This window comes from Mustelus asterias, chromosome 11 (genome assembly GCF_964213995.1).
Source record: "Mustelus asterias chromosome 11, sMusAst1.hap1.1, whole genome shotgun sequence".
NCBI classification, from domain to species: domain Eukaryota; kingdom Metazoa; phylum Chordata; class Chondrichthyes; order Carcharhiniformes; family Triakidae; genus Mustelus; species Mustelus asterias.
In genome coordinates this window covers 108,980,144-109,001,335 of record NC_135811.1, presented here as the reverse complement: position 1 = coordinate 109,001,335, position 21,192 = coordinate 108,980,144, and the positions used below count along the sequence as shown (strand labels likewise).

Sequence of the window (21,192 nt, the reverse complement as noted above, 5' to 3'; positions counted from 1 at the left end):
TTTCTCACACCACAACAGTGACTGCATTTCAAAAGCACCATAGTGTCTGTAAGGAAAATTGTCCTGAGGTTATGAAGATACCACAGAAATGGAATTCTGGAATTGGAGACAAGCACGAGGTCCTAGAGCAGCAGGAGATGATCTCACTGCAAAGATCTAGATCATTCCAAAAGGCACTTTTTGTAACAGGGAAAGGCAGCACCTACACACTTCTACCCACACAGACTGCTGGCACGACACCAGGCACTCAGCTGTTCCCCATTATCCATTAGTACACACACACACACACTAGTCATCATCACAAGCCTCCCACTAGTCATGAATATTTTCAAAGAATATTGGTTATCCAACAAATATTGAGGACAGGAGACTGCGAAAACCAGAAGCAGAGATTGTCTGCAGCAATCGGTAATGTGACATTGGGCCCTGACAAGGGTGTAGGACTTGTGGGGGCTCCAGTGGCTCAATTAAATCGAATGCCACTGGGTTTGGATTTCACATCCAAGCCTCCAACTATTGAGCACCTTCCAAAGGGGATAAAAAGAGTGGCACAATTCCTGGAGAAGAATGTGTCACTTTCAGTCCTTCTATTTGGTGTGGGCGGAGCTTTACAATTACCTTCAGTGCCGTGGGCCAAGGAAGAAGGAGGAAGAAAATGAAACTCGAATATCGTTAAAAAAAGAGACATGCTGTCGAAGCTTCTCACCTTGCACTCATCAGGACAGATTTCAAAGGGAGCAACTTGTACTGCTGAGTAAAGGGTGTTGACTGATTGGTTAAGGCATTGCCATGGAGAACACACCAGGGAACTATTGCACCCCACTTTTTTTAAAAAAGGCACATTGCCTGGACATGTTCCCTTTGCCTGCAGAGGTCAGGTCCCTACATATTAATACATGTCATTTCTAGTAAGCACAAGTGGACCACATCGAGAGCTATGGTAATCATAAATTGGTCGTTAGACTTGGGACTGCTCAACAAGTTCTGCCCAATCGCAGAATCACATCTAACGTTAGGCACTATGTCATCAGTTATGCAAGCACAGGCAAGCAGTCAGTATTCTGCCTCTTGCGAACAGCAGAATGGACATGCTGCTTGATACAATCTACCAGTCATTGGGACGTACAGTCTACATAGCTGGCATCCCACAGACAGTAAGTTCATTTACCACAGTATGTGAGATAGACAGAACATCTTTTTAAACTTGACTGCAGCATCCCGTTAGTGAAAAATACCCTGTGTTACTGCTGCGTGAAATAGCTAGCTTCACCTGCTGCTCGAACTGAGATACTTTAACCTTTCCAGGGTAATTTGAGGTAGAGTGGGCACTTTTCAGGTCTGAAAGTGGCAGCCTTGTCAGTATGTGCGATATACAGCAAGAAAGGGGCAGCAGAGTGGCACAGTGGTTAGCACTACTGCCTTAGCCCCAGGGACCTGGGTTCAATTCCAGCCTTGGGTGACTGTGTGGAATTTGCATGTTCTCCCAGTGTCTGCATGGGTTTCCTCCAGGAACTCCGGTTTCCTCCCAGAGTCCAAAGATGTACAGGCAAATTGCCCCTTAGTGTCAGGGTAAATATGTGGGGTTATGGGGATAGGGCTGGGTGGTATTGTCGTTGGGGCAGGCTCGATGGGTCGAATGGCCTCCTTCTGCACTGAAGGGAGTCTATGATTATTTGAAATGATTTGATTGGAAGCCAACAAAACTTGCCAGAGTGCCCACGCCTGATCACCATCCAGTGTCCACTGCTGGGAAACATGCACTGCCTTCCCGAGAGAGAATAGTCGGGGAACACTCACCACCTAGGCTCAAGCGACAAATGGATAGTTGGAGGAGATTCTGCAGTGCTGGAGATATCTGCCAAGTTGTTCTCTAACAACAAACGGTCCGTGCCTTCAAGAGAGAAAATAAACAAGTAAATAAACAAGTTACAGGAGTGCATCTGGATGAGAATCTCATCACTCTTAACACAAAACAAAGCGGAGTGGTAGATTATAGCCTCAATGTGTCACAAAAACTTCAATGCCAGAAGCTATTGCACAAAGGTTTTGTTTTTTATTTTGTTCACATCTCATTTCCCAAGAAAGGTTCTGCAATTGCAGAGTGGCACAGTGGTTAGCACTGCTGCCTCACAGCGCTGGCGACCGAGTTCAATTCCGGCCTCGGGTCACTGTCTGTGTGGAGTTCACACGTTCTCCCAGTGCCTGCGTGGGTTTCCTCTGGGTGCTCCGGTTTTCTCCCACGATCCAAAGATGTGCAGGTTAGGTTGATTGGCTATGGTAAATTGCCCATTGGTGTCAGGAAGATTGTAAGAAGTCTCACAACACCGGGTTAAAGTCCAAGAGGTTTACTTGGTAGCAAAAACCACGAGCTTTCGGCGCGCTCGCTGCTCCTTCATCAGGCGTCATCTCACGCACCTGACAAAGGAGCAGTGCTCTGAAAGCTAGTGGCTTTTGCTACCAAATAAACCTGTTGGACTTTAACCTGGTGTTGTGAGATTTCTTACTGTGTTTACCCCAGTCCAACGCCGGCATCTCCACGTCAGGAAGATTGGCAGAGCGAATGCGTGTAGCTGTAGGAGTGGGGCCTGGGTGGGATTGTTGTTGGTGCAGGCTCGATGGGCCAAATGGCCTCCTCCTGCACGGTCGGGATTCTATGAAGCGATTTAGTGCACTAAGTGAGCTTTCTTCATGGCCCAACAATAGTCAGGGCTAGGACAATAATCTCAGGGGTAAAAGTGGACACACACCCAGCAGATACTGGGAACTAACTCCTCACTGTTTTGGGAATTAACTGGGAGGTGACAGAAACTCAAATCTGCAGCTCAGAATCAGAGTCCCCAGGAACTGTAATAAAATTCTAACCTCACTGCGACTGCAAAAGGCCCATTACAAATTATTTCAAATACTTCAAGGACAGGACAAACAAGTGACATCACACAGTGGAACTTGCCTACATAACCTGAACCAACAGGAAGAGCGAGCTCAGCTGTGGAGTGAACAGAACCAACTACAATTTATACAGGAAGCAGTCTCCCACAGAGCACTTAACACATTCCAGGCAAGGTAAGAGGCTGATTCATGCTAAAATGCAAGGAGCGAGCAGTTTTACTGAAAGCCCTTGGGAGGCAATGGGTGGGAGGCAGAGAAGAGAGAGAAAGCAGAGGGGAAACAAAAGGTGAAAGGAATGGGGGAAGACACTAAGTCTGCATACAGGAAGCTCACAATGGCCTAAGCTCAGGGTCATTATTCAGGATAATAAAAAAAGTAGAGGCACTAGAGTTGGTCAAAAAGAGATTTAGAAGGATGACAAAAGTTATAACTATCCAGATAGGCTGCACAAGCTGGGACTTTTTTCCTTCAGAAAGAGAAGACTGGGGTGGGGGCGACCCGATTGGGTTCTTTCGGACTGTGGTTCAATCGTGCAACTGCAGAAAATATATTTCCACTTGTGGGGGAGACGTAAATATGAGAAATCACTGATAAAATCAGTGGGGAATTCAAGAGGGAATTACTGTGTGGTGGGAATGTGGAACTCGTGACCACAGGCAGTGATTGAGGTGAATGGTATAGGTACATTTAAGAGGAAGATTGACAAACACAAGGGAGAAAGGACAAGGAGGATATGTTGATAAAGTGAGATGAAGTAGAGTAGGAAGAAGCTTGTCTAAGGCATAAACAGCGTAGACCACTTTGTTACAAATTAATTTGTGGGACATGGGCGTCGCGGACTGGCAGGGCGTTTACTGCCCATCCCTAGTTGCCCTTGAAACTGAGTGGCTTGCTAGGCCATTTCAGAGGGCAGTTGAGTCAACCACATTGCTGTGGCTCTGGAGTCACATGTAGGCCAGACCAGGTAAGGACAGCAGATTTCCTTCCCTAAAGGACATTCGTGAACCAGGTGGGTTTTTCCGACAATTGACAATGGTTTCATGGTCATCAGTAGATTCTTAATTCCAGATAACTTGAACTAAATAGCTTATATCCATGCGTTAGAACGAACAGTGGTGCCTTCAGACTCCTACAGATGCCCAAGAAACAGTCACACCCAAAACAACGGCAATCAGACTGATATGGAGGAACCAAGATCCATGTGTTTAGCAGCTCGTCCCAAACACAACCTACTTGCTGTACTGATGAACTCCAGTCACACTTGTGTTCACTTGTTCAATGTTCATTATTCCACTACTATACACAGTAACCTCTAATCCTCAACAACTCAGCTGGGAACAGAGGCAAAAAAATGCCTCAACTTTGAGGTTCTTGTGGGGGACATTCTGCTCTATTGCTGGTTTTCCTGACCAAGAGTTGTGGCTTTGGGAGCTGGGTGTAAATTCCATTAGTTTCCAGAATCTTTTTCCTCTTCTCAAATTGCCATTCAAACTCATTAGCTCTGATATCAATCTCCAAATCCTCCATGATTTTGTGCATTTCAGAATGTAATTTCATAATCTGTATTAAAAATGTTCCTTGATGTATTTAAGAGGGGCAACATGTAGTTTTATTGAAGTTGAATTTGGGTTTGTCACAAGAATAAGCATTAATCAGTGCCTAATCTGCCATCAGTGAGTAACCTCATTTTAAATAATTGAAAGACTTTTAGAAAGTTTTAAAACATGGCTATTAGCGTCTGTGGACTCTCAAAAGCCCACAATCAGCAAAATGCCATGATGATTAATTTGATCTGGGGTATGGTCAGGTTCATGGCAGTGCTGGTTTGCATTGCGAAGTTTTTTAAGATCACACAAATTTAACTTGCTCTTCCACTGCTTTAGTAGAGGGAACTCCAGACTCCTGAAACTGACATCATTGCCTCAAATCAGGCATGATTCAGTGGGTCAAGGGTCCAGAGACTGGAACTCAATATCAAGCCTAACATTCCAGTGCTGCACTGCCAGAGGTGCTGATTCTTGGGTGAGATATTAAACAGAGTCTGCCCTCTCTGGGGGGGAACACAGTAAGAGTTTTAACAACACCAGGTTAAAGTCCAACAGGTTTATTTGGGGCCATAAAAGATCCTACGACCATTATGTTGAGGGATAGGAGAGTCCTCTCCGGTGTCCTGACAAATATTTTTCCCTCAACCAACATCAATTTAAAAAAACAGATAAAGGTCATTATCACTGCTGTGTGTGGGAGCTTTTGGAGTGTAAGCCAGCTGCACATTTACACCTCAAAAGTACTTCAAAGTGCACTTTGGGACAATGAGGTTGCAAAAGGTGCCATACAAAATGTCTTCCCTTCCAGGATATGGTACACACGTGGTCATATATGCTTGTACCCACATGAAACATTACCCAGTCTTTTCTCTGACCGGTTGTGCATTTATAAATTTAATGTTTTAAGTTCAGATTGCCAGCATTTGCCATTTCTCTTATCTAATCAAACATTGTGCAATAGGAATTGTTGATACAGGTGTGGCTACAGATCACTAGCCATGGGCAGTAACTTCAGTGGAAAGTGCCTCACACAATACAGGTAAAAGTACTCTGTGAATGTTATGGCTGATTTGTCGTAGATGTTTTTTCAAGGTGCATCCACACAAAGCTCACAACTCGCTCATCATTTACCAATAAACCCACAAAAAAGTTAAAGACCATCCACTGTATGAGCGGTCTTTTAGATGAGAACATTTTCTCACCAATTAAACCAATTAAATTAGTGTTACATCTTCAACTGTTCAATTCTCAAGACATATGCAACCCTCAGAATCCAACACCTACAGATACTTGCGCTTCAGAGACTAGCCATCACCTGACACCGTGGGGAGTCAGTACAGATAAGCACCAGTCACCACAACAGTAAATCAAACAGAGGCGTTTGCTTGGCCTTTTGGCTAAGATAAAGCATCAGATCAAGGTGGGGTGCAATACCTTGCCTTGTCAGCTTGGATCTTGTTTGTGAGGTCCCTTGTGGAGACCATTAAATGGATCCAATTGGAATTTGGTTTTTGGAGCAAAGAAGAATGTATTCAGGTCTGCCTGGTCCACATTGAAGCTGAACATTGGCTTTGTAGCTTTAAGGTGGAGTAATTTTTTTTTAATTAAGGTGTTTGTTTTTAGACAAATGGCCAATTGTACACAAAACTAAGCAGTGTTAAAGCCCAATGACAGCAGGCTGGGTGGGATCCGAGGAGAAAGACAGAGCCAAGGGAATGTGGTAACTAGTGACAGTTCCTCTGCTTACTAACTAACCAGATACAGAAAGGAATTAATTACCAAACACAAATACTAATAATTCTGACATTCCTCCTCAAATATTGGAAATCCTCACTGATTCCAATAACATGTTCCAAACTCTGCTAAATAACATACCCAGTATATACACTGTACCCCAAACCCCAAAATATACATTACACACCATCCCCAAAATTTACTGTACATCATATCACCAGAATGAACACTGCACATCACCCCTGCAATGTAGAGTATAGAACCCATACCGAACCACCTAAATGTACACTGCACCCCAACTCCATGAGGCAACCTACATCATAGAAACATAGAAACCCTACAGTACAGAAAGAGGCCATTCGGCCCATCGAGTCTGCACCGACCACAATCCCACCCAGGCCCTACCCCCATATCCCTACATATTTACCCACTAATCCCTCTAACCTACGCATTCCAGGACACTAAGGGCAATTTTTAGCACGGCCAATCAACCTAACCCGCACATTTTTGGACTGCCCCATGGAACAGAAACAATCAAATATAAAAGCAAAACACTGCGGGTGCTGGAATCCGAAACAAAAACAGAAAATGCTGGAAAATCTCAGCAGGTCTGACAGCATCTGTGGGGAGAGAATACAGCCAACTTTGAGTCAAGATGACCCTTCGTCAGAGCTGAGTCAGGGTCATCTAGACTTGAAACGTTGCCTCCACGCTCTCCCCACAGATGCTGAGATTTTCCAGCATTTTCTGTTTTTGTTACAAACTGAATCACTAGCGCAGCCCAGAGATTAAAGTTTGGGCAACAGTGTCACATCCTGTAATAAAACCATCACGAGCACTATCCCAGAAATAAAGCTTCATAATAATTAGCAACATATTAATAATCAGCAACAAATAAAAGGTGACATCTCCTTGATGAATACTACACAAGTATCAGCCAATACCCAGAGCCTCTACCATCTAGACTCTAGATTCTAGAGGGACAAGGGCAGCAGGTGCATGTGGACACCACCATCTGCAAGTTCATCTCCAAGTCTCATACCATCTTGACTTGGAAATACGTCGTTGTTTCTTCACTGTCGCTGGGTCAAAGTCCTGGAACTCCATTCTTAACAGCACTGCGGGTGCACTGACACTGCATGGACTGCAGTAATTCAACGAGTGTAGGGTAACTAGGCTGCAAAAGGTAGATGAATGCGTTGTGATATTCAATATTCTTTCCTCATAAAAGAGTATTGAAATACAGTACAGCTTGGACTCAGAACTGGAGGCAGCTAGTTACACAGGTCCCTTATGGTAAGACTAAACCCACGGACATCACGTGCATGTTCATACCCACAAAGACATCAGCGTATACATTCAGATAGGAGGATGCTTACTATAACACGCTTCTCCCCCCTTAAAGATGGAAACCTAATGAAACTTGTGTCTCAACTATACGCCAGTCTGTCAGGAACTTTGCAACTATGCAGTGACTGGCATCGTACCATTAGTGACTCAATAGACACTGATGAGGCTTGTTTCAGAGGAGTTCGACTTGTGGGCACAGGAATAGGTGGAGTATCTGTGAATGAATGTCCCTCATCCTTTCCTGGAATAGAGCTCACTGGAAATCCTTCTACATCAGGAATCCTTTCCTGTCAAATGCCCACAGCAGCATTTCCTTCCACCGAGTTATTTGGAACTTCTGTTGTTTCCCAGTCATGGCGGATGTGATCCTGGCACCTACGAACAACTCTTCCATTGGTCAGTTCCACTCCAAAGATACTCAACCACTTTGGTTGAGAATAACTCCAGACCATTGCTTACTATCAAATTTTCTCAGACGCAATCACTCAGGCCAAAATAGAACCATAGAAATGTTACAGCACAGGAGGGGGCCATCTGGTCCATGCCCGCTTGAGGACACCCTGTGCCCTTTCTAATCCCACCTTCCTGCACCCAGCCCATAGCCTTGTAGCTTATAGCACTTAAGGTGCAGATCCAGGTACTTTTTTTAAAAAAGAGTTTAGGGTCTCTGCCCCACCACCAACTCAGACAGCGAATTCCAGACACCCAGCATCCTCTGTAAAAAGGTTCTTCCTCCTGTCCCCTCTACACGTAACACCGCTTCTCTTGAATCTACGTGCCCTGGTTCTAGAAATCTCCACCAAGGTAAACAATTTTATCCTTTCCACCTTATCTCTCCCCTCATAGTACAATTATGTCCTTCCTGCAATGTGACGACCCAGGACTGCATACAATACTCCAGCTGTGGCCTCACCAGTGTTTTATATAATTCCAACATCATATCCATACTTTTATATTCTATACCTCTGCCAATGAAGGACAGCATTCCATATGCCTTCTTTACAACATTGTCTACTTGAACTGCTGCCTTTAGGGACCTGTGTACTTGTATGTCAAGGTCTATCACTTCACCTATTCTTCTTAGTATATTCCCAATAACGTTTGACCTACCTAAGTGCATTCCCTCACACTTATGTTAAAATCCATCTGCCACTTTACTGCCCACTCCACCAACCCATCAATATCGTTTTGTAGATTATAGCTATCCTTCACACTATCCACTACTCAATCTTTGTGTCTGAAAATTTTACAATTGTGATCCCCCCGTTCATGTTCACCTCCAACTTCTCAGGGGCAATTAGGGATGGACAATAAATGCTGGCCTAGCCAGTGACACTCATCCCAAGAAAGCTTTATTTTAAAAATGGAGGACAATAATCAATCCATCAGGGATGGAAAGAAAAAACCCACCTCAGCAGAGAACAATCAGATGGTGTCAGCATGGGTCAGTGGGAAGCACTCTCTCCTTGGTAAGCTGGTCTTGGAATCAAATACAAGTGCTGTACTGAAGGAATGCTGCATTTTCAAAGGAGCCGTCTTCCAAATGAAATGTGAAACCAAGGCCATATCCATACCCAAAAATATAATTTTTGAAATACACAGGGGAGTTCTCCCAGGTGCCCTGGTTAATATTTATTGTAAGAAGCCTCAACACCAGGTTAAAGTCCAACAGGTTTATAATGAAGGAGCAGCACTCCGAAAGCTAGTGCCACCAAATAAACCTGTTGGACTTTAACCTGGTGTTGAGAGACTTCTTACTGTGTTTACCCCAGTCCAACGCCAGCATCTCCACATCATGGCTACCATCAATATTTACTGCACAGTAAGAAGTCTCACAACACCAGGTTAAAGCCCAACAGGTTTATTTGGTAGCATAGGGTCTCGGAGCGCTGCCCCTTCATCAGGTGAGTGAGGACTCGTGTTCACAAACACGGCATATATAGACACAAACTCAATTTACAAGATAACGTTGGAATGAGAGTTTTTACAGGTGATCAAGTCTTTACAGGTGCAGACAATACGAGTGAAGAGAGGGTTAAGCACAGGTTAAAGAGGTGTGAATTGTCTCCAGCCAGGACAGTTAGTGAGATTTTGCAATATTTATTGATCAATCAACATTATGGAAAGTGTTATCTGGTCATTATCACATTGCTGTTTGTGGGAGCTCGCTGTGATTCCCACATTACAATAATGAGTACACTTTAAAAGTATCTAATTGGTTGCAGATGGCAACATCTGCTGCATATATTGGAATATGGGAAGGCGATGGCCTCATGGTATCGTCGCTAGACTATTAATCCAGAAATTCAGCTAATGTTCTGGGGACCCAGCTTCAAATCCCGCCATGGCAGATGTGGAATTTGAATTCAAGAGAAAAAAATCTGGAATTAAGAATCTACTGATGACTACGAAACAATTGTCGGAAAAATCCATCTGGTTCACTAATGTCCTTTAGGGAAGGAAATCTGCCGTCCTTATCTGGTCTGGCCTACCTCAAACCGTGATGTGGAGATGCCGGCGTTGGACTGGGGTAAACACAGTAAGAAGTTTAACAACACCAGGTTAAAGTCCAACAGGCTACCAAATAAACCTGTTGGACTTTAACCTGGTGTTGTTAAACTTCTTACTGTGTCTACCTCAAACCTCCAGAGCCACAGCAATGTGGTTGACTCTCAACTGCCCTCGAGCAACTAGGGATGGGCAATAAATGCTGGCCAGCCAGTGAAGCCCATGTCCCACAAATGAATAAAAAACTCATTGTATAAATGAAAGTTTTTGCTTCAAAATATCCCTCGAAAGAAGAGGAAGATTGTTTGCTAGTTGTACACAAGAGCATTATTTGCAGCAGCATCTCAGCTCTCAGAGTATCTTTGTGACATTCTCATGGGCCTGGGGAGGTTAAAAGTTGATGGTTTACTTTGCTACTGATAATTTCTTTCCAGATTGAGGAGCCAGAGCCTGCCAAATTTAAGACACCAAGACAGTGCCAAAGAATTGGAATGAAGCCACAATTAAACAAGGAATCAATTCTCAAGTGACACTGAGCTTGGGTTCCAAAGGACTGCAGACTGTGGAATAAAGGAAGGGTTAAGGAGGGGTCCTGACATAGGGTAGGGACATGAGTATGAGGATTGAGAATAAATTGCAATTATACAAGAACTCCAAACGCAATGTTTGCAATTTAGACTTGTTAATGACTGCAGCCACGTCATGAAGTGGGAAAGAGGAAGGAGAGCAGCCTTGAGAATGGCAACTTCTTGCAAAAGGGCTCAGATAAGCAACAGGCCCTGCAATCCTGCTGTGAACAGCACAGTTCATTTTAAACAGAGCAATGAACCTGGAATTCACAATCTCCAGCACATCCCAGATGCACATTCCTGGAATAACACTTGTCCGATGTAACCGGCAGACAAGAGGCCAAATCCAGCCTTGCTCGAGCTGGATCAAGCGCAATTATGTAACAGCACAAAGGACACCATCACTAACAAACCAACAACAATGTTAGCAGAAACAGAATGCAGATGCAAAGCGGCTGATTCATGCTTTTTGGTTGGAGCACAAAACCAAAACAATCGATATGGTAGGGAGGTCCAGGATTCAGACTTTAGGGCAATTCATCGCTGTCAACAAGAGCTATATAGAGCCCTGGAGGGGAGGGGGGGGGGGGGGGGAGGAAAAGTACGAGAACAGGCTCTCAGCTTTCTGCCCCAGCATTTGTCTCTGAAAACATTATTGCTTCCAATATCAGCATTCGTCTCAGTGAACATCCCAAAATTGGTCTCTTGTGCAAAAGGGCTGCAACAAAGAGAGCAGAGAATTGGGAGGGAGAGTCTTGACCCCTCAGTATTTGCTCTGGGCCCCATGCAACTTGGATCAGTGGTTCACACTGGGCTATGGACCATGTCGTAAGGTACTGGGAACAGGCTGCTGAGCTGGGCTGTTTCTGTACATTCTGAAAAAATGTTAAACAAAGTGTATAGTCACAGCAATTGCCAATGGAAGATCGAAATACCCTCAATATTCACACAGAATGAGAGCTTGATTAAGCTTGATGTCCTCACTCTAATCCTTCGGTCTAACAATGAAATATTCAGTTTCATTCTCTGCAGCTTTTAGCTGGAACACAGCAATTTTCTCAAAATTATTCAGATCTTTCTGAAGGAGTCCCTTCCTGCCGTATCTCAACATTCTTCCCTTACGACCCCAGCACACTACTGGCGTAGCAGTTCCCCTGTACAAACATCCCCCAGTAGTTCACCCCAAATAATTGCCCAAACATGAACCCTGATAATGCGCTATTCAAACCTCTTGCCATAGAGGGAGCGCAGGAAAGATTTCTGGGATGGCAGGACTGTCGTATGAGGAGCAATTGTATTCACTGGAATTAAGAATGGGGGGTGGGTGGGGTCACCATCTAATTGAAATGTATGAAATTTTGACAGGGCTAGACACACTGCATGCAGGGATGATGTTTACGCTGGCTGGAGGGTCTAGAACAGGGGTCACAGTCTCAGGATATGGGGAAGGCGATTTAGGACTGGGATGAGGGGAAACCTATTCACGCACAGGGTGGTGAACCTGCGGAATTCTCTACTACAGAACGCTGCGGAGGCCAAATCACAACATATCTAAGATGAAGATTGATAGATTTCTGGACTCTAAAGGTGCCAAGTGTATTTTGTCTTGTTAGGCTCCTGGGAAGGACCTCAAGACATTTAACTACATTAAAGGGTTCTGTCTGTAAATGTTAGTTCAGTTCATCATAGAAATCATAGAAACCCTACAGTACAGAAAAAGGCCATTCGGCCCATCGAGTCTGCACCGACCACAATCCCACCCAGGCCCTACCCCCATATCCCTACATATTTTTTACCCGCTAATCCCTCTAATCTACGCATCCCAGGACACTAAGGGCAATTTTAGCATGGCCAATCAACCTAACCTGCACATCTTTGGACTGTGGGAGGAAACCGGAGCACCCGGAGGAAACCCACGCAGACACGAGGAGAATGTGCAAACTCCACACAGTCGTTGATGACACAAGGCAGCCTATCCCTTCCCATTCTTGGGAAAGGAGGAAATTGCAGGATTGTCAGTGAGTAGGGAGGTGGCTCTAACGTTCCCTCTGAAACTGTGTGGAACATACCCCACACAGTGCAAACACACTGCACACAACAACGATGAGAACACATTGTGTTTCACCCATGGAATGAAACTGGGCAGGTTGTGCATTTCAGGAGAGCCTCCAAGTATCGAGGAGGTAAGTGGCTGGACCCAATCAGCATGATGCAAGCAGCTGTGCCAATTCTTCACCACTTGAGAGTACAAGCGGTTAGTCAGCTGCAATTGCAAATGGTTTTGTAATTACTGCGGGGGTGGATGTGTAATATTATCAGTGTGAATACGTTTTGGAGTCTCGTTTTGCTGTTTTATTCCTGACAGGTTGCAGTGAAGTGAAATCAGGAAATGATTAGTCAGAGAGGCCAGCCTGTTGGGGGAGGGGGGGAAAATGGGATTCAGGCATTCTAAAGCAATGGAGTAGAAAAAGATGGAAATTGGATCATCCTGCTCATCTCTGCATGGTAAAGCACTATCTCAAGTTCACGATAGATCAACCAAAGCAGCAGTGTAGAGGATTCATTTATTAAAGAAACCATTGTGGATGGTCATCTCTGGGTGTCTTGTTATTTAGACGGAAGAGCAAAGACTGCATTTGGGTTGCACCTTTTAATTTCAAGCTCCCAAAGCACTTCATAACCAATGAATTGCTCTTCTGAAGCTGCTGTAAAATCAGAAACAGGGCACCAAACTCGCACACAGCAAGTTCCCAGTTCCAAAGAGTCATATTGGACTCAAAACAATAATTCCGTCTCTCTCCTCTCATATGCTGCCAGACCTGAGGTCCTCCAGCATTTTCTGCTTTTATCCAATGAACAATAATGTGAGATGGACCTAATAATCTACCCTTAGGTGATGTTGACTGAGGAATAAATATGTTCTATTTTTGAATAAATATTCACCAGCGGAGAACTATCCTGCTCTTTGTCAATGTAACGGCCTGAGAACATCTACGTCCATCAGAGAGGGCAGATGAAGCCTCAGTTCAATGTCTCAACGGAAGATGGCACCTCTGACAGTGCAGCACTCCCGCAGTACTGCACTCCGAACGTCAGCCTGGATTTCTTGTTCAACTGTCTGGAGCGGAGCTCGGACCCAGAACCTTCTGACTCAAAAAAGGTACCCACAGCAGGGTCAGCTTGGATTTGAAATGTTAGCTCAGTTTCTGTAAGACCTGCTGAGCTTTCCCCCGAGCATTGTGTTTTCAGCATCTGCAGCATTTTGCTTTTATGCAATTATGGGCTCCAACTTTTACAGATGCACCATAGAAAGCATTCTTTCTGGTTGTATCACAGCTTGGTCTGGCTCCTGCTCTGCCCAAGACCGCAAGAAACTACAAAAGGTCGTGAATGTAGCCCAATCCATCACGCAAACCAGCCTCCCATCCATTGACTCTGTCTACACTTCCCGCTGCCTTGGCAAAGCAGCCAGCATAATTAAGGACTCCCACGCACCCCGGACATTTTTTCTTCCACCTTCTTCCATCGGGGAAAAGCTACAAAAATCTGAGGTCACGTACCAACCGACTCAAGAACAGCTTCTTCCCTGCTGCTGTCATCAGACTTTTGAATGGACCCACCTTGCATTAAGTTGATCTTTCTCCACACCCTAGCTATGACTGTAACACTACATTCTGCACTCTCTTGCTATCCTGGGCATAGCAAACACTCAGTCTCTGTACAGGGCAGGACACGAAATAGGGCGCAGCTTTCTGTAGATTTCTCACACTCAGCGCTTTGTATTCTTGGGTCACGTGGGACACAGGAAACAATTCAACAAATAGTGAAAGCCCAAGTGTGAAGACTCCCTGCTTTAGCTGCTAAAACATGAAATGCACTTCCATAAAAATATCAAATGTTACCGCAATGGATCAGCCGTGTCAACGAAACCCTCAAAACACAAAAAGGGCTTCTTCCCCTCATCCAAAAACTGCCTTAATTATCTCAATCTGCTGCACTCTGCACATTTTCTCAAACACCAAGTACCTTACTCTGACCTAGCCAGCACTGAGCTGATGTAATTTCTCAATCACATTTCAATAAAGCTGGTCACCAGCTGACGTGCCCCCTGATATCCTCTGCGCAGGAAAGGTGCTATGTAAATATTTTTAGTCCTAATTTCACATCCTGCAAGCATGGATTGTTTACAGGACCATTTCAATTCACTTCCTGTTTCATTTCTCATTGAAAATCCATTAACAAAGGCATTCAAATCTCCAGATCTCTGCTGTGTCCCTCACCCAAACCGTGGCTAAGCTAAGCCAGAGGCTAGGGAGACACAGCTTTTCTCCCATGTCAGTGATGAGTGAGCCCAGCTCTGCTGGAGAACACTGCGATTTGCCTCAGTATCCTCCTCTCTCTCTCTCTCTTCCACCCCCCCCCACCCCCCAATGCCTTTGTTACCTCTAGACTGGGCAGTTCCAACGCACGACCAATTGGCCAACCATCCCCCATGGACATGAGCTCATTCAAGACCTCATTGACCCTTCAAGCACTATCTGCCCCCTGTGGCAGAATCTGCAGATCACATATTGGACTTGGCAGCTATCTCAGAGCCCACCAAACCGGAATGGAAGCAAATCATCCTCAATCTCAAGGGGCAGTCTTAAAAGAAGGACCCTTTGTGCATAGATGTTTCCTGACATCATCCCTGAACAGCCTAGCTCGAATTTTAACATAATAGCCCCTTCTTGTTTCCTCTCCCAGAGGAAATAGTTTTCCCTTTCCCTCAACCCTATCAATTCCTTTTAACATTCTAAACCTCTCAATTAGATCAACCTTTAATCTTCAAAACTCAAGGGAGTTTAAGTTTGGTCTGTGAAATCCGTCTTCAATTTAACCCCATAAACACTGGAAATTGAAGGACAGTGCTTTCATTGGCACTGACGCAGTGAGGGACAATTAAACCAAGGGCTGGGATTAGCCCAGCGTTCCAAATTCTGGGAATGTTTCCATCAGAGAAGAGAAGGCTGAGGGCTCATCTCAAAGAAATTCAAATCCTACAAGGGAAATGAATGGGAAACATATTTTTTTACTGTCAGAGTTTCCACAATATTCTCAAACATGGAGGGAGGAGGGGAAAGGCATCTTCAATTTGACTATTTAACTCAGGTCAGAGAGTAAATAGAATTGGCATTAACTCAAAGTGCTGGAAAAGGACCAAGAGAGGAATTTGATAGCAAGGTGAGGGTGGTATTTTGTGAACACTGGAGTCACACCAACCTTTTCCAATCCTGTCCACTTCCATTCACAGCTCAGTGGCTAACACTCAGCAGACTAAGATTATAATAGGTTCAAATCCCATTCCTGAGACTTGAGCACAGAATTCAGGCTGGTGCTCCGAGTGCAGCAGAGGGAGTGCTGCACTGTCAAAGATTCCATCTTTCAGAACAGACAAACAAAGGCCCGGCTCAGCTGAACATACAAGAGATCATGTGGCACTCACTACTCTGAAGTACAACAGGCAAGTCTTCCTGTTATCTTGTCAATATTTATTCCTCAACCAAAATTACTCAAACAGATTATCTGGTCATTGCTCAGTCCGTCAGGCTGATTCCAGGGATGGCGGGACTGATATATGCGGAGAGATTGACTAGGTTAGGATTGTTTTCGCTGGAGTTCAGACTTATGAGGGGGGGGGGGTCTCAGAGACTTATAAAATTCTAACAGGACTAGACAGGGTCGATGCAGGGAGGATGTTCCTGATGGTGGGGGAGTCCAGAACCAGAGGTCACAGTCTGAGGATTCGGGGTAGACAATTTAAGAAGAAGAGGAGACATTTCTCCACCCAAAGTGTGGTGAGCCTGTGGAATCCATTACCACAGGAAGTAGTTGATGCCAAAACATTGAATGTATTTAAGAGATAGCTGGATATCGCACTTAGGGTGAATGGGATCAAAGGTTATGGGGAGGAAGCAGGATTAGGCTATTGAGTTGGATGATCAGCCATGATTGTAATGAATGGTGGAGCAGGCTCGAAGGTCCAAATAGCATATCTTCTATGTTTGCTCATTGTCTGCAGGATCTTGCTTTGTGTAAACGTGTCGTAGTTTTCTCTACAGTACAATAGTGACCACATTCCAAAAAGTACTTCATTAATCATTAAAGGTGCTACTTAAATGCAAGAAATGGGTTTCTTTTGTAATTCAGTCTGCATCCAGAGTCACAAAGCAGCAGGGTATACCAGGAGAGAGTGGGCACCTTTGTGAAGCATTCACTATGCCAGATGCCATTTATTTACCCGATTGTCCTTGACTGTTCCCCAAGTTCCACAGTCAGAAGTCTTCAAATATTCCACAATGAACTCTCAATCAGAAACAAACATCGTAAATTACAACTTGCGAAACTGCTGTGAATTTACTCGTTTGTTGCCTGGTGTTATTCGAAAGCTTGTGTGGCTTTTGCTACCAAATAAACCCGTTGGACTTTAACCTGGTGTTGTTAAACTTCTTACTGTGTTATTTGATCGACAAAGCTTGATTCCACAGCCCTGGGAGCTGCCATTCCATAGTCACACCTGCTGAGCAATTCTGTGATCGAGATAACGTACAATAACTCAGCTTTTATTTATAATTTGCCCAGTTTCACCAGCTGAACTTTTGCTTCCTCCGGTTCAGTGAAGCAATCAGTGACACTCAGCTGGTCCTGATCCAGCCGTTGTGTAGCAGTCTACAATAATCTGCAGTTAACCTGTTCAGGATCTCACAATCATTTTCACCACAAATCAGGGCTAGAATGATAGACTTGTATTTCCATAGTGCCTTTCGAGATATCAGAATGACCCAAAGTGCTTCAAATCTGTTGACGCACTTTCTGAGGTACAGTCACTGATGTAATGGAGCCAATTTGTATCCAGAAAACGCCCACAACCAGCAGGGTCATAATGACCAGGATAATCTGTTTTTAGGCGTTGACTGAGGGATAAATATTGGCCATCCTCAAGAACTCCCTGATCTTCTTCTAATTAGTGCCATGGGATTTTTACATGCAGCAGCTCATGTGAAAGACAGTATTTCCAACAATGCAGCAATCCAACCCTCCTTCCACACTGTTCAAAGTGCGTAAACCTGAATTAAATGTTCAAATATCCATAGTCAGACTTGGACTTTCTGATTTGTACCCACTGAATCAAGCTGATGGAAATCTAAATAATCTCTTGGTCAGAGTGTTTGAGACTCAACCAGCCAGTCAGGCCGGCCTCAGGCAGTTTGATTTCAGTCCACACCTGCTTTGTTTGGACATCAACACTCACGAATCAGATTGCCGTGAATGCTCGAGATCCCACATTGCATAAAAGTGCAAGATAGCACAAAACAAATTAAACTTAGCAAAGGACATGATCATTGCAGGCAGGACAGCAAGAAAAATAGAACAGAAAGGAGAAAATAGTAAATGGTGCAGATATCAGTATTGCAGAGTAAGGAGAATATAAACTCTGAAATAAAGGGTAAGCGGTGGCATGGTGGAAATGTCACTAGACAAAATCTAGAGACCCAGGGTGATGCTCTGGTGACATAGAAATCATAGAAACCCTACAGTATAGAAAGAGGCCATTCGGCCCATCGAGTCTGCACCGACCACAATCCCACCCAGGCCCTACCCCCATATCCCTACATATTTTACCCACTAATCCCTCTAACCTACACATCTCAGGACACTAAGAGGCAATTTTAGCATGGCCAATCAACCTAACCCGCACATCTTTGGACTTTGGGAGGAAACCGGAGCACCCGGAGGAAACCCACGCAGACACGAGGAGAATGCACAAACTCCACACAGACAGTGACCCAAGCCGGGAATCGAATCCGGGTCCCTGGAGCTGTGAAGCAGCAGTGCTAACCACTGTGCTACCGTGCCGCCCTGGGTTCAAATCCCACCACAGCAGATGGAGAAATTTGAATTCAATAGAAATCTGGAATTAAAAGTCTAATTATAGAACATAGAAAAGCTACAGCACAAACAGGCCCTTCGGCCCACAAGTTGCGCCGAACATGTCCCTACCTTCTAGACCTACCTATAACCCTCTATCTTACTAACTTCCATGAATTTATCCAAAAGTCTCTTAAAAGACCCTATCAAATCCGCCTCCACCACCACGGCTCCACTACCGGCAGCCAATTCCACGCACCCACCACCCTCTGAGTGAAAAACGTACCCCTAACATCTCCTCTGTACCTACTCCCCAGCACCCTAAACCTGTGACCTCTTGTGGCAACCATTTCAGCCCTGGGTAAAAGCCTCTGAGAATCCACTCTATCAATACCTCTCAACATCTTATACACCTCTATCAGGTCACCTCTCATCCTTCGCTTCTCCAAGGAGAAAAGACCTAGCTCTCTCAACCTATCCTCATAAGACATGCCACCTAATCCAGGCAACATCCTTGTAAATCTCCTCTGCACCCTTTCTATGGCTTCCACATCCTTTCTGTAAGGAGGCGACCAGAACTGGGCACAGTACTCCAGGTGGGGTCTGACCAGGGTCCTATACAGCCGCAGCATTATCTCCCGATTTCTAAACTCAGTTCCTCTATTGATGAAGGCCAGTATTCCATACGCCTTCTTAACCACAACCTCTACCTGCGACGCTGCTTTGAGCGTCCTATGAACCCGGACCCGAAGATCCTTCTGATCTTCCATACTGCCAAGCGTCTTACCCTTATTATATTCGTTCATCCTATTCGACCTGCCAAAATGAACCACCACACACTTATCTGGGTTGAAGTCCATCTGCCACTTCTCCGCCCAGTCTTGCATCTCATCTATGTCTCGTTGCAACTGCTGACATCCCTCTACACTATCCACAACACCACCAACCTTTGTGTCATCAGCAAACCGGCCAACCCATCCTTCCACTTCCTCATCCAGGTCATTTATAAAAATCACAAAGAGCAAGGGTCCCAGAACAGATCCCTGGGGCACTCCACTGGTGACCGACCTCCATGCTGAAAAAGACCCATCTACAACCACTCTTTGCCTTCTGTGGGCAAGCCAGTTCTGAATCCACAAGGCAATGTCCCCTTGTATCCCATGCCCCTTCACTTTCTCAATAAGCCTTGCATGGGGCACCTTATCAAACGCCTTGCTGAAATCCATATAAACTACATCTACCGCTCTTCCCTCGTCTATGTATCTAGTTACATCTTCAAAAAATTCAATTAGGCTCGTAAGGCATGATCTGCCTCGGACAAAGCCGTGCTGGCTATTACTGATCATACTATTCCTCTCCAGATGTTCATAAATCCTGCCTCTCAGGATCTTCTCCATCAACTTACCAACCACTGAGGTTAGACTCACTGGTCTATAATTTCCAGGGCTATCTCTTCTCCCTTTCTTGAATAACGGAACCACATCCGCAATCCTCCGGAACCTCTCCCGTCTCCATTGATGATGCAAAGATCATCGCCACAGGCTCAGCAATCTCTTCCCTCGCCTCCCACAGTAACCTGGGGTACATCCTATCCAGTCCCGGCGACTTATCTAACTTGATGCTTTTCAATAGCTCCAACACATGCTCTTTCCTAATTTCCACATGCTCAATCTTCTCAGTCCACTGCAACTACCAAGATCCTTTTCCACTGTGAATACTGAAGTATTCATTGAGTACCTCTGCTATTTCTACCAGTTCTATACAGACTTTCCCACCGTCACATTTGATAGGTCCTACTCCTTCACATCTTATCTTCTTGCGCTTAACATACTTATAGAATGCCTTGGGGTTTTCCTTTATCCTGTCTGCCAAGACCTTCTCATGACCCCTTCTTGCTCTTCTAATTTCCCTCTTAAGTTCCTTCCTACTCGTCGTATACTCTTCTAGATTTCTAACATTACCTAGCTTCCTGAACCTTCTGTACGTTTTTCTTTTCTTCTTGACTAAATTCGTTACAGCTTTCGTGCACCATGGTTCCTGTGACCTACCATAACTCCCCTGTCTCATTGGAACGTTGCTGTGCAGAGCTCCAGACAAATTTTCCTTGAAAATTTGCCACATTTCTTCTGTACATTTCCCTGAGAAAACCCCCTTCCAATTTATGCCTCTAATTTCCTGCCTAATAGCCTCATAATTGCCCTTACTCCAAATAAACACTTTCCTAGCTTGACTGATCCTATCTCTCTCCAATGCTAATGTAAAGTAGATAGAGTTTACATTAGGTCCTCACTGTCCAAGGGGATGGTGCCAGAGGACTGGAGAGTGGCGAATGTTGTTCCTCTGTTTAAGAAAGGGAATAGAAATGACCCTGGAATTATAGACCGGTTAGTCTTACTTCGGTGGTTGGTAAATTGATGGAAAAGGTCCTTAGGGATGGGATTTACGACCATTTAGAAAGATGCAGATTAATCTGGGATAGTCAGCACGGATTCGTGAAGGGCAAGTCGCGCCTCACAAATTTGATTGAATTTTTTGAGGAGGTAACTAAGTTTGTTGATGAAGGTAGGGCAGTTGATGTCATATACATGGATTTTAGTAAGGCGTTTGATAAGGTCCCCCATGGTCAGCTTATGATGAAAGTAAGGAGGTGTGGGAGAGAGGGAAAGTTGGCCGATTGGATAGGTAAC

At 44.7% G+C, this 21,192-nt stretch overlaps 1 protein-coding gene across 2 annotated transcripts in view; it reads right to left on the bottom strand.

Annotated features, from left to right (window-relative positions):
- The window catches only part of LOC144500796 (junction plakoglobin-like), an 82,704-nt gene that overhangs the window by 52,177 nt on the left and 9,335 nt on the right, over positions 1 to 21,192 (bottom strand). For both annotated transcript variants that reach the window (XR_013499014.1, XM_078224260.1), the window contains exon 2: positions 1,798 to 1,891. The gene's annotated coding sequence lies outside the window, so the exon portion shown is untranslated. The remainder of the gene's footprint in view (positions 1 to 1,797; positions 1,892 to 21,192) is intronic.